The 13,784-nt window shown below is 44.0% G+C and overlaps 1 protein-coding gene and 1 long non-coding RNA gene across 2 annotated transcripts in view; both read right to left on the bottom strand.

The window, feature by feature from the left end:
- The window catches only part of LOC116563428, a 21,975-nt gene extending 14,909 nt beyond the window's left edge, over positions 1-7,066 (bottom strand). The window contains exon 1 of the long non-coding RNA XR_004274391.1: positions 7,021-7,066. This is a non-coding gene — a long non-coding RNA (uncharacterized LOC116563428). The remainder of the gene's footprint in view (positions 1-7,020) is intronic.
- Positions 1-13,784, bottom strand: part of UBE2V2 (ubiquitin conjugating enzyme E2 V2) — a 60,755-nt gene that overhangs the window by 39,547 nt on the left and 7,424 nt on the right. The gene's annotated exons all lie outside the window — the stretch shown is intronic.

The raw sequence follows: 13,784 nt of genomic DNA, 5'->3' as shown, positions 1-13,784 counted from the left end.
ACAGGATCTCATTCTGTCACCCAGGCTGGAGTACAGTGGCGCAATTTTGACTCAATGCAAACTCTGCCTCCTGGGTTCAAGTGATTCTCCCACTTCAGCCTCCCAAGTAACTGGGACTATAGGCAAGCACCACCATGCCTTGCTAATTCTTTTCATTTTTAGTAGAGACAGGGTTTCACAATGTTGGCTAGGCTGGTCTCAAACTCCTGACCTCAAATGATCCTCCTGCCTTGGCCTCCCAAAGTGCTGGGATTACAGGCGTGAGCCACCACACCCAGCCTGAACACTGAACGTTATTGTTTATTCTACTTTGCATGCCTCATATCCACATCTATAAAGTTTTATGTTAGGCCAGGCGTGGTGGCTCACACCTGTAATCCCAGCACTTTGGGAGGCCAAGATGGGTGGATCACCTGAGGACAGGAGTTGGAGACCAGCCTGGCAAACATGGCGAAATCCCGTCTCTACTAAAAATACAAAATTTAGCCAGGCATGGTGGTGGGCACCTGTAATCCCGGCTACTCAGGAGACTGAGGCAGAAGAATTGCTTGAATCCAGGAGGCAGAGGTTGCAGTGAGCCAAGATGGCACCACTGCACTCCAGCCTGGGTGACAGAGCAAGACTCTGTCTCCAAAAAAAAAAAAAAAAGCTTGATGTTAAACAGCTCCCAAAACAATGACTAAGTGGATGCTGGTCCCATATACAGGCAATCTTTGCTGTGCATGGTTACCACATGCATGGATTTCAGTTACCATGGTTTAACAAGAGTCTTCCAACAATACAGTCCAAACTTCAGCTACCACAGTATATTAACCATAAGTAATCATGTAAAGTACAGACTTTGCTGCTAGCTCTTTAGTCCACAAGTCACTATGTAAATAAAAGATACCTATCTCATCAAGAATCAATCATATGGCTTGTTTCAAAGGCAGCTGATGACAGGTTATTACTCATCTGTTATCAGTTCACAGACAATGTAACTGTGTTGCCTCCTTGTCTATTAGTAGCAAACCCATGCAACACTTTACAATTGATACTCAAAAAGGAAATTAATCAACTAAGATGAAAGTGCAGCAAAGTAACAAAAACTGTAAGCAGAGAGCGGTGGCTCACGCCTGTAATCCCAGCACTTTGGGAGGCGGACGTGGACGGATCACAAGGTCAGTAGTTTGAGACCAGCCTGGTCAACATGGTGAAACCCCGCCTCTACTAAAAACACAAAAATTAGCCGGGTGTGGTGGTGCATGCCTGTAGTCCCAGCTGCTCAGGAGGCTGAGTCAGGAGAATCGCTTGAACATAGGAGGCGGAGGTTGCAGTGAGCCGAGATTGTGCCACTGCACTCCAGCCTGGGCGACAGAGCGAGACTCCATCTCAAAACAAAACAAAACAAAAAAACAATGCTGGAAAAGAAATTTGAATAAAATATAAAAAGTTATAGGATAGCTGACCATAGGAATGCTGACACTGCTGCCATCAAGAGACTCCAGATGTACAGCCAGAAAACCTTTGTCAAGGTGAGGCTGTCAACAGACATAAGAAAACTCGTTGTAAGCAAAGGATGATGTCCCACAGGAGTGAAAAACTTCACAAAAAGGAACTCACAGAGAAAGTTTCTAACATTGAAAGCACCAAGGATAAAATATTGAAAGGTGATTCGAATTTATTATAGGACTATGAAGATTCACCAAAGTTTAGAAAAAAGGCTTCCTCTGGAAGAGAGTGGTGCAAGATGGCAGCACAGGACTTTCCAGCAATTGTCCTTTGCAGAAACATCAAACTGAACTATCCACACACAGAAATAACTTCATAAGAGCTACGGAAACCAGGTGAGAAATCACAGTACCAGTATAATAAGATACACAGAGGAAGGTAGAAGAACAGTTTTACATTAGTCACATCACCCTTCCCCCAAACCCAAACAGCTCCCACAAAAAGCGATACTGTCTGCTCAGGGGAAAGAAGGGGAAGCAAGCACAGAACCCCAACTGTCCTGTGCTTAGACCAGGGACAGTTGGCTATGACTGTAATACCAGGCCTACCAAAAGTAAAATCCAGCACTGAACAGACTTGCACAGCCCAACTACAGATGGGTACTCAAAAACTGAGCCTTCAGACTTGCCCCAGCACCAGACAGGAATGCAGAGACTCATTCTGCAGTCTGCATCAGTACCGGCTAACGACTAGAACTGTGGGTTCTGGAAACACCTTAGCAGGCAGGCCTTAGTGACCAGGGGCTTCAAACACAACCCCAGTGCTGTGCTAGCCTCACCAGCTATGGGCTGTGGGTAGACCCAAACACTATGCCAACCTCAGTTGGTCACAGGATTGCAACCTGGCACTGCACTAGCTGGCTGCTGCAATCCTGGGTTTAGGGCACCTCCTAGCCCAGCAACATTTGCAGCAGTCACAGGCTTAGACACTATTTGATTTGCCCAGAATTTCTAGACAAGTTTAATGGTGAAGGATGTTCCCAGACAAAGCCAGACAGCAAAAACTTCAAATAAATAACTACTTTTTCAATGTGCAGATATTAACACATGACCAAAAAGTTCAAGAACATTCAGGGAAACATGGCATCACCAAACAAATAAAGTACAATGCCAGTGAGTGACACTAAAGAGATGGAGATGTGGCTGTGCACAGTGGCTCATGCCTGTAATCCCAGTACTATGGGAGGCCAAGATTGGTGGATTACCTGAGGTCAGGAGTTCAAGACTAGCCTGGTCAACGTGGCACAACCCCATATCTACTAAAAAATACAAAAATTAGCCGGGTGTGGTGGTGTGCTCCTGTAATCCGGCTACTGAGGAGGATGAGGCAGGAGAATCACTTGAACCCGGGAGCAGAGTTTGCAGTGAGCTGAAATCCCGCCACTGCACTCCAGCCTGAGCAAAAGAGTGAGACTCCGTCTCAAAAAAAAAAAAAATGAGAGAGAGAGATGAAGATGCATGAACCACCTGCTAAAATATTCAAAAGAGTTGTTTTAAAGGAGCTCAGGGAGATTCAATAAAATAGAGGAACAGGCCAGGCATGGTGGCTCATGCCTGTAATCCCAGCACTTTGGGAAGCCAAGGCAGGTGGATCGCCTGAGGCTGGGAGTTCGAGACCAGCCTGACCAACATGGGGAAATGCTGTCTCTTCTAAAAATACAAAAAATTAGCTGGGCGTAGTGGCACATGCCTGTCATCCCAGCTACTCGGGAGGCTGAGGCAGGAGAATCGCTTGAACCCAGGTGGCAGAGGTTGCGGTGAGCCAACAGCGCACCATTGCACTCCAGCCTGGGCAACAAGGGCAAAACTCTCAAAAAAAAAAAAAAAAAAAATAGAGGAACAATTCAACAAAATAAAAATAGTAACTGACCAGAAGGAGAAATTTAACGAGACTGAAATATTAATTTTTAACAATCAAACATATCCTGGAGTTGAAAAAATACAATAAACAAAATAAGTGTAATATAGAACACCAACAACAAAATCAAACAGAAAAATCTATGAACTCAAAGACAGGTTATTTCTAAATACACAGGCAGAAAAAAAAAAAAAAGGTCAGGTACAGTGGCTCACATCTGTAATCCCAGCACTTTGGGAGGCTGAGGCGGGCAGATCATGAGGTCAGGAGATCAAGACCATCTTGGCTAACACAGTGAAAACCCCGTTTCTACTAAAGATACAAAAAATGAGCCGGACATGGTGACATGCACCTGTAGTCCCAGCTACTTGGAAGACTGAGGCAGGAGAATCACTCGAACTGGGGACGCAGAGGTTGCAATGAGCTGAGATTGTGCTACTGCACTCCAGCCTGGTGACGAGAGCTTGACCTCATCTTAAAAAAAAAAAAAAAAATGTGACCAGGAAAAATCCTTCTGACAAAGCTGTCTGTCCCAAGACAAAGCTATTCTTCAGAAACAAAGGATAAAGACTTTCTCAGACAAACAAAAGCAGAAGGAGTCAATTATCAGAAGACCTGCCTTTCAAGAAATGCTATGGGAAGTTTTTCAAACTGAAAAAAAAGGATGCTAATGAGTACACAAAAACATCTGAAACTGTAAAACTCAGCCGGGCACGGTAGCTCACACCTGTGACCTACCATCACAGCACTTTGGAAGGCTGAGGCAGGAGGATCACAAGGTCAGGAGTTCAATACCAGCCTGGTCAAGATGATGAAACCCTGTTTCTACTAAAAATACAAAAATTAGCCAGGCGTGGTAGAGGACACCTGTAACCCCAGCTACTCGGGAGGCTGAGGCAGAGAACTGCTTGAACCCGGGAGGCAGAGGTTCCAATGAGCCAAGATCGCACCACTGCATTCCAGCCTGAGCAACAAAGCAAGACTCTGTCTCAAAAAAAAAAATAAAAAGTATAAAACTCACTGGAGGCCGGGCGCGGTGGCTCAAGCCTGTAATCCCAGCACTTCGGGAGGCCGAGGCGGGTGGATCACGAGGTCGAGAGATCAAGACCATCCTGGTCAACATGGTGAAACCCCGACTCTACTAAAACTACAAAAAAATTAGCTGGGCATGGTGGCGCGTGCCTGTAGTCCCAGCTACTCAGGAGGCTGAGGCAGGAGAATTGCCTGAACCCGGGAGGCGGAGGTTGCGGTGAGCCAAGATCGCGCCATTGCACTCCAGCCTGGGTAACAAGAGCGAAACTCCGTCTCAAAAAAAAAAAAAAAAAAAAAAAAACTCACTGGAAAAAGTAAACACAAGCTCAAATTAAGTATACACTAATACTGTAATGGTGGTGTATAAATTACATATATCTTTAGTAGGAAGGTTAAAAGACAAAACTATTAAAGTAACTATGATAATTTATAAAGGAATATACAATATAAAAAGATGCAGCCCGGGCGCAGTGGCTCACGCCTGTATAATCCCAGCACTTTGGGAGGCCAAGGCGGGTGGATTACCTGAGGTCAGGAGTTCCAGAAAAGCCTGGCCAACATGGTGCAACCTCATCACTACTAAAAATACAAAAATTAGTGGAGCGTGGTGGTGGCCACCTGTAATCCAGCTACTCAGGAGGCTGAGGCAGGAGAATCACTTGAACCCAGGAGGCGGAGGTTGCAGTGAGCTGAGATCACGCCATTGCACTCCAGCCTGGGTGACAAAAATGACACTGTCTCAGAAAAGAAAAAAAAGATGCAAGCCGTGACATCAAAAATTCAAAATGGGGCTGGTAAGGTAAAAGTATAAAGGATTTTTAGGAAATCAAGGCTAAGTTCTTATTAGCTTAAAATAACCTTTTGTAACTCCAAGAGCTTTTCTGTAAGCCGCATGGTAATGACAAAGCAAAAGCCTGTAATAGATAAATAAAAAATAAAAATCAAGAAACAAACCAGCAAAGGGGACCAGGCCTGAAACAGCAGTGCTTTGGGAGCCCAAGGTGGGAGGAGCACTTGAGGCTAGGAGTTCAAAGCTGGCCCGGACAATATAGCAAGACTTTGTCTCTACAAAAATAAAAAAAAAAAATTAGCAGGGCATGGTAGCACATGCCTGCATTTCTAGCCACTCAAGAGGCTGAGGCAGGAGGATTGCTGCAGCCCAGGAGTTCAAGACCAGCTTTCGCAACATGGCAAGACCCCGTATCTACAGGAAAAAAAAAAATTAGCCCGGTTTGATGGCACACACCTATAGTCCTAGCTACTCTAGAGTTTGAGGCGAGAAGACTGCTTGAGCCCAGGAGCTGGAGGTTAGAGTGAGCTATGATCATGTCAGAGCAACACCCTATCTCAAAAAAAAAAAAAAAAAAAAAAAAAAGGCAAAGGCAAGGAATCAAAACATGCTAGAGAAAATCAATCACCAAATAAGACTGTAAGAGAGGAAGAAAGGAGCTATAAAACAAATAGAGAACAACAGAATGGCGATATTAACTCCTTACCTATCAATAATGACTGAATGTAAATGAACTGGATTATCTAATCAAGACATAGGGTGGCTGAATGGTTAAAAAATAAAATAAAAACAAGACCCAACTATATGCTGCCAACAAGAGATTCACCTCACTTGTATAGACACACGTAGACTGAAAGTGAAGGAATGGAAAAAGATACTCCATGCAAATGGAAATCAAAAGAGAACAAAAGCCTGTATCCCCAGCACTCTGAAGCGCCAAGGTATTTGAGACCAGGAATTTGAAAACATCCTGAGCAACATGTTGAGGCCCCATCTCTAGACAAAATATAAAAAATTAGCGAGGCATGGTGGCATGTGCCTGTGGTCAACTACACAGAAGGCTGAGGTAGGAAAATCACTAATCTCAAGAGTTTAAGGCTAGAGTGAGCCACATTCATGCCACTGCACTCTAGCCTAGACAGAGAGACCCTGTCTCAAAGAAAAAAAGAAAGAGAGAGCAAGAACCACTTCACTGATATCAGGTAAAATCCTTTTTGTTTTTGTTATTTTCAGACAGAGTCTCATTCACTCTGTTGCCCAGGCTGGAGTACAGTGGCAGGATCATGGCTCACTGTAACCTCCACCTCCTGAGTTCAAGCAATTGTCCTGCCTCAGCCTCCCAAGTAACTGGAATTATAGGTGTGTGCCACCATGCCTGGATAATTTTTGTAGTCTTAATACAGATGGGATTTCACCATGTTGGTCTTGAACTCCTGATCTCAAGTGATTCACCCGTCTCAGCCTCCCAAAGTGCTGGGATTACAGGCATGAGCCACCGAACCTGGCCCCCAATAAAATGGATTTTTAAATCAAAAACTGTAAAAAGATATGTTTCTCACTGTATACAGAAAAAAAAAAACTGTAAAAAGAGATAAAGAAGGTCATTATATAATAATAAGGACTCAATTTAGCGAGAACAATTGTGTGTGTGTGTGTGTGTGTGTGTGTGTGTGTGTGTGTATGTATATATATATATGCACCCAACATCAAAGCAATGAATATATAAAGCCAATTTTTTTCTTTTTTTTTTTTTTTGAGGCAGAGTCTTGCTCTGTCACCAGGCTGGAGTGCAGTGGTGCAATCTAGGCTCACCGCAACCTCCGCCTCCTGGGTTCAAGCGATTCTTCCACCTCAGCCTCCCGAGTAGCTGGGACCACAGGCGCGTGCCAGCACGCCCGGCTAATTTTTGTATTTTTTAGTAGAGACAGGATTTCACCATGTTGGCCAGGATGGTCTCAATCTCTTGACCTTGTGATCCGCCCACCTCGGCCTCCCAAAGTGCTAAGATTACAGGCATGAGCCACCATGCTCGGCCTATAAAGCCAATAATAACAGAGCTGAAGATAGACTGTAATATAGTAACAGTAGAAGACTTTCACGCCTCACATTTAGCAATGCACAGATCATGCAGACAGAAAATCAACACCGAAACACGAGACTTAAGTGACACTACAGAACGAATGGACCTAACAGACATCTACAGCATATTCCATCCAACAGTGGCATAATATACATTATTTTAAGCTGCATATGCAACATTCTCAAGGATAGATCATACGTCAAGCCACAAAATAAAGTCTTAACACATTTAAGAAGATAGAAATCGTATCAGATATCTTTTATGACCACAATGGTATAAACTAGAAATCATTAACAGGAGGATCTTCAGAAAATTCACAAATACATGGAAATTAAACACATGCTCTTGAACAACCAATAGGTCAATGAATACATTAAAAGACAAATTAGGAAATTTCTTGAAACAAATGAAAATTGAAACATAGCATACATAACCTATGGGATACAGCAAAAGCAATTTATAGCAGTAAACACTGACATCATATATCTTATACAAACAGGAACAATTTAACTTCTTCCTTTAGGCCATGGATGGTGGCTCATGCCTGTAATCCCAGCACTTTGGGAGGCCAAGGCGGGCGGGTCATAAGGTCAGGAGTTCAAGACCAGCCTGGCCTATATGGTGAAACCCTCCCTGGAATGAATGAATGAATGGTTGTTTTTTTTGAAAAATTTACCTCACTAGGGCTTGATGAATGTATGTTTAAAAAGAAAAAAAAAAAAAAAAAAAAACTTCTTCCTTTCCAGTTAAGATGGCTTGTATTTCTTTTTCTTTTATTATTGCTCCATCTGTAACTTCCAGTATTATGTTAAATAGAAGTCGCAAGATTGTGCATCATGCAGCCAGGCATGGTGGCTCACGCCTGTAATCCCAGCATTTTGGGAGGCTGGGCCATGTGGATCACCTAAAGTCAGGAGTTCAAGACTAGCCTAGGCAACATAGCGAAGCCCTGTCTCTACTAAAAAATACAGAACATGGGCCGGGTGTGGTGGCACGCACCTGCAGTCCTAGCTACTCAGGAGGCTGAGGTGGTAGAATCACCTCAGCCTGGGAAGTTGAGGCTGTAGCAAGCCATGACTATGCCACTGGACTCCCGCCTGGGTGACAGGTTGAGACTGTCTCAGAAAAAAAAAAAAAAAAAAAAAAAAAAGGCAGTCTATGAAACTACTAGAAAACAGGAAGAAAGGTCAATGGCAATGGTCTAGGCAATGATTTTTGGAGGATATGACCTCAAAAACACAGTCAACAAAAGTAAAAACAGACAATTTGGATTATATAAAACTAAAAAGCTCCTGCACAGCAAAGGAAAGAATAAAGAGAGAACCTACAGAATGGTTCACTATACTTGCAAACTATACACCTGATAAGGGGTTAATATCCAAAATATATAAGGAACTCAATTCAATACCAAGAAAATAACCCCATGTAAAAATGGATAAAAAGATCTGAATACACGGGCCGGGCGCGGTGGCTCAAGCCTGTAATCCCAGCACTTTGGGAGGCCGAGGCGGGTGGATCACGAGGTCAAGAGATCGAGACCATCCTGGTCAACACGGTGAAACCCCGTCTCTACTAAAAATACAAAAAATTAGCTGGGCATGGTGGTGCATGCCTGTAATCGCAGCTACTCAGGAGGCTGAGGCAGGAGAATTGCCTGAACCCAGGAGGCGGAGGTTGCGGTGAGCCAAGATCACGCCATTGCACTCCACCCTGGGTAACATGAGTGAAACTCCGTCTCAAAAAAAAAAAAAAAAAGATCTGAATACACATTTCTCAAAAGACATACAAATGGTCAAGAGGTATATGAAAAAAATTCCCAACATCACTAATCATAAAGGAAATGCAAAACAAAACCACGAGATATCACCTCACTCCCCTTAAGATGGCTATGATCAAAAAGATGAAAGATGAGGCCAGGCACGGTGGCTCACACCTGTAATTCCAGCATTTTGAGAGTCCAACACAGATGGATCACCTGAAGTCAGGAATTCAAGACCAGCCTAGCTAGGCCAACATGGTAAAGCCTGTCTCTACTAAAAACACAAAAATTAGCCAGGCATAATGGCAGGTGCCTGTAATCCCAGGTATTCAGGAGACTGAGACAGGAGAATCGTTTGAACCCAGGGGGGTAGAGGTTACAGTGAGCCAAGATCTCGCCACTGCATTCCGGCCTGGGCGGCAGAGTGAGACTCTGTCTCAAAAAAAAAAAAAAAAAAAAAAAAAATACACTAACAAATGTTGGTGAGAATGTAGAGATAAAAGAATTTTGGCCGGGCGTGGTGGCTCACGCCTGTAATCCAAGCACTTTGGAGGCCAAGGCAGGCGGATCACCTGAGGTCGGGAGTTCAAGACCAGCATGACCAACATGGTGAAACCCCATCTTTATTTAAAAAAATTAAAAGTTTTTTAAAAAAAAGAATCTTGGCAAGGCATGGTGGCTCACACCTGTAATCCCAGCACTTTCAGAGGCTGAGGCGGGCAGATCATGGGGTCAGGAGTTAGAGACCAGCCTGGCCAACATGATGAAACCCTGTCTCCACTAAAAATACAAAGAAATTAGCTGGGCATGGTGGCACACACCTGTAGTCCTAGTTACTCGGGAGGCTGAGGCAGGAGAATTGCTTGAACCCAGGAGGTGGAGATTGCAGAGATCACACCCCTGCACTCCAGCCTGGGCAACAGTGTGAGACTCAGTTTCAAAAAAAAAAAACTAAGCACACTGTTGGTGGGAATGTCAATTACAACCACATGGAGAAAGAACAGTATGGAAGTTCCTCAAAAATTTAAAAATAGAACTACCATATGATCTAGCAATCCTGCTACTAAATATATAGCCAAAGAAAATCAAATCAGCATGTGAAACAGAGATAAGCACTCCCATTTTATTGCAGCACTACTCAAAATATCCAAGATATAGAATCAACCTAAGTGTCCATCAACAGACAAATGGATGGGTCAGGCACCATGGCTCATGTCTGTAATCCCAGCATTTGGGAGACCAAGGCAGGTGGATTGCTTGAGGTCAGGAGTTTGAGACCAACCTGGTCAGCATGGTGAAACCTCATCTCTACTAAAATACAAAAATTAGCTGGGTGTGATGGCAGGTGCCTGTAATCCCAGCTACTAGGGAGGTTAAGGCAGGAGGACTGCTTCAACCCAGAAGGCAGAGGTTGAAGTGAGCTGAGAACGCATCACTGCATTCCAACCTGGGCAACAGACTAAGACTCCATCTCAAAAAAAAAAGAAAAACAGACGAATGGATAAAGAACATGTGGTATAAATATACAATGGGATACTAGTTCAATCATAAAAAAGAAAGAAATCCTTTCATTTGCAACAACATGGACAAACCTGGAGGACGTTATGTTAAGCGAAATAAGCCACGCACAGAAAGACAAATACATATTATTTCACTCATACGCGGAGTCAAAGTTGATCTCACAGAAGTAGACAGGAGAATGGCAGCTATCAGAGGCTAGGATGCTTGCGGTTATGGTCGGGGGGGTATTGAGAAGATGTTAGACAAAGGATACATAATCACAGTCGGAAAAATAAGTTCAAGAGAACTACTGTATAGCATGGTGACTAGACCACGACATACTGTATTATTGAAAAATACTGAGTGGATATTAAGTATTCTTACCACAAAAATGATAACTATGTGAGGTAATATATTTGCTAATTAGCTAGATTTAACCATTCCACAACGTACATACAGTGTCCTTCAAAACATTAGTGGCCAGGCATGGTGGCTTACAACACTACAATCCCAGCACTTTGGGAGGCCGAGGTGGATCACAATGTCAGGAGTTTGAGACCAGCCTGGCCAACAGAGTGAAACCCCGTCTTTACTAAAAAAATATATAAAATTAGCCATGCGGACCAGGCACAGTGGCTCATGCCTGTAATCCCAGCACTTTGGGAGGGTGAAGTGGGGAGATGACCTCAGGTCAGGAGTTCAAGATCAGCCTGACCAACATGGAGAAACCCCATCTCCACTAAAAATACAAAATTAGCTGGGCGTGGTGGCAGGCGCCTGTAATCCCAGTTATCAGGAGGCTGAGGCACGAGAATCACTTGAACCCAGGACGCTGAGGCCGCGGTGAGCCGAGATCATGCCACTGCACTCCAGTGTGGGCAACAAGAGCAAGAGCAAAACTCCAACTTAAAAAAAAAAATAGCCAGGCACGGTGGTGTATGCCTGTAGTCCCAGCTACTCAGGAGGCTGAATGAGAATAGCTTGAACCCAGGAGGTAGAGTTGGTGGTGAGCCAAAATCGTACCACTACACTCCAGCCTGGGCAATAGAGCGAGACGCTGTCTCAAATAAATAAATAAATAAATAAATTAGAAAGCATGTTCAAATTACGTTTTAATTTTTTTTTTTTTTTGAGAGTCTTGCTCTGTTGCCCAGGCAGGAGTGCAGTGGCATGATCACAGCTCACTGCAGCCTCAACCTCTCTAGCTCAAGCAATATTCCACCACAGCCTCCTGAAGAGCTGGGACTGCAGGTGAATATCACCACACCTGGCTTTTTCTACAGATGGAATTTTGTTATATTGCCCAGGCTAGTCTAGAACTCTTGGGTGCAAGTAATCCACCCACCTCAACCACCCAAAGTGCTGGGACTGCAGGTGGAAAGGTGGAGGACACTGCACCCAGCCTCAAGCTACTCTTGACAAGCTTTTCTTTTTTTTTTTTTTTTTGAGACAGAGTCTCACTCTCTCGGCTAGGCTGGAGTGCAGTGGTGTGATCTCAGCTCACTGTAACCTCTGCCTGCTAGATTCAAGCAATTCTCCTGCCTCAGCCTCCTGAGTAGCTGGGATTACAGGCACACGCCACCATGCCAGGCTCATTTTTGTATTTTTAGTAGAGATGGGGTTTCACCATGTTGGTCAGGCTATTCTCGAACTCCTGACCTCATGATCCGCCCGCCTTGGCCTCCCAAAGTGCTGAGATTACAAGCTTGAGGCACAGAGCCCAGCCAACAATCTTTTTTAAATGAAATAAAACACTTTAATTCTTAATATCTGATACTTTAAATTACAACATACTAAATATTACTATTTTCATTTTCCTGCACATTTTTTTTTTAAGATGGGGTTTCACCATGATGGCCAGGCTGGCCTTGAACTCCTGACCTCAGGTAATCCACCCACCTCAGCCTCCCAAAGTGCTAGGATTACAGGCCTGAGCCACCACGCCCAGCCTCCTGCACATTTGTAAACAACCGGGAGAGTTCTTAATGTTTTGACATTTTCAAAGGTCTCAGAGTAACTGTATTTTCCCAATTATTAAGATTGCTTTGAGCAGTTTTTTGCATGGCAATTTTTACCTCTGCAAACTGCTGTTCAAAGCAAGGAATGCCTGTACAGTGAGGTATCATATTATCAAAAGAGTTTTATGTTTACCAAGGCCATCCAGGCTCCCAAATGACCTAGAAAAATCAACCAGGGCTGAATGTGGTGGTTCCCACCTGTAATCCCAGCACTTTGGGAGGCCAAGGTGGGTGGATCACAAGGTCAGGAAATCGAGACCATCATGGACATGGTGAAACCTCATCTCTACTAAACATACAAAAATTAGCCAGGCATGGTGGCACGCACCTGTAGTCCCCGCCACCTGGGAGGCTGAGGCAGGAGAATCGCTTGAACATGGCAGGCAGAGGTTGTAGTGAGCCAAGATCGCAACACTGCACTCCAGCCTGGGGACAGAGTGAGACTCCGTCTCCCCCCACCTCCCCCCAAAAAAAAAGAAGAGAAAAGAAAAAGAAAAATCAACCAAGCCAGTTATGGAAGCCTCATGAGGGAAATACACTAGACTACCATAGTTCAGCTCTTCTACTGCTTAGTTCCTGGGCTCTAGGTTATGATTTAAGCTATGCAATTCTCTTCTATTACTACACCCAAGTTCTGTCCATATCCAATTATCTTCATCTAAAGAGAGAAAAACAAGATCATGTTGTCCAATCTTTTCACAGACGGCATGGGAAAAGCAACGTTTAATGATTAAGTGACATGCCCATGGTGGCACAGTAGTCTGTCAAGGGCTGCAGGGAACTCAGAACACTGCTAAACAAGTTCTCCTTCCAGTATACACAATGCTGCCGAACTTCTGAATAAGGCAGTTAGTAGGTTTTACTTTGGTTTGAGTTTCTGCCCACATAGCACACACAAACCTATTTTTTTAATCCATTTTTGTCTGAGACTCTCACTACTCAAAGACATTTTCCAAGCATCTGCACTCAAAGAGACTAGAGCTTCATTGTACCACTATCATCTAAGTCATAATTTTTTTTTTTTTTTGAGATGGAGTCTCACTCTGTCACCAGGCTGGAATGCAGTGGCGCGATCTCAGCTCACTGCAACCTCCACTTCGTTCAAGCGATTCTCCTGCCTCAACCTCCTGAGTAGCTGGGATTACAGGCAGGCGCCACCATGCCCAGCTAATTTTTGTATTTTTAGTAGAGACGGGGTTTCACCATGTTAGTCAGGCTAGTCTCAAACTCCTGACCTTGCAATCCACCTGCCTCGGC

The sequence above is a fragment of the Sapajus apella genome, unplaced genomic scaffold (genome assembly GCF_009761245.1).
Source record: "Sapajus apella isolate SASKATOON/1434 unplaced genomic scaffold, GSC_monkey_1.0 scaffold35, whole genome shotgun sequence".
In the NCBI taxonomy this organism is placed as follows: domain Eukaryota; kingdom Metazoa; phylum Chordata; class Mammalia; order Primates; family Cebidae; genus Sapajus; species Sapajus apella.
Note: the sequence above shows the minus strand (reverse complement) of the source record. Positions and strands in the feature narration are given on the sequence as shown.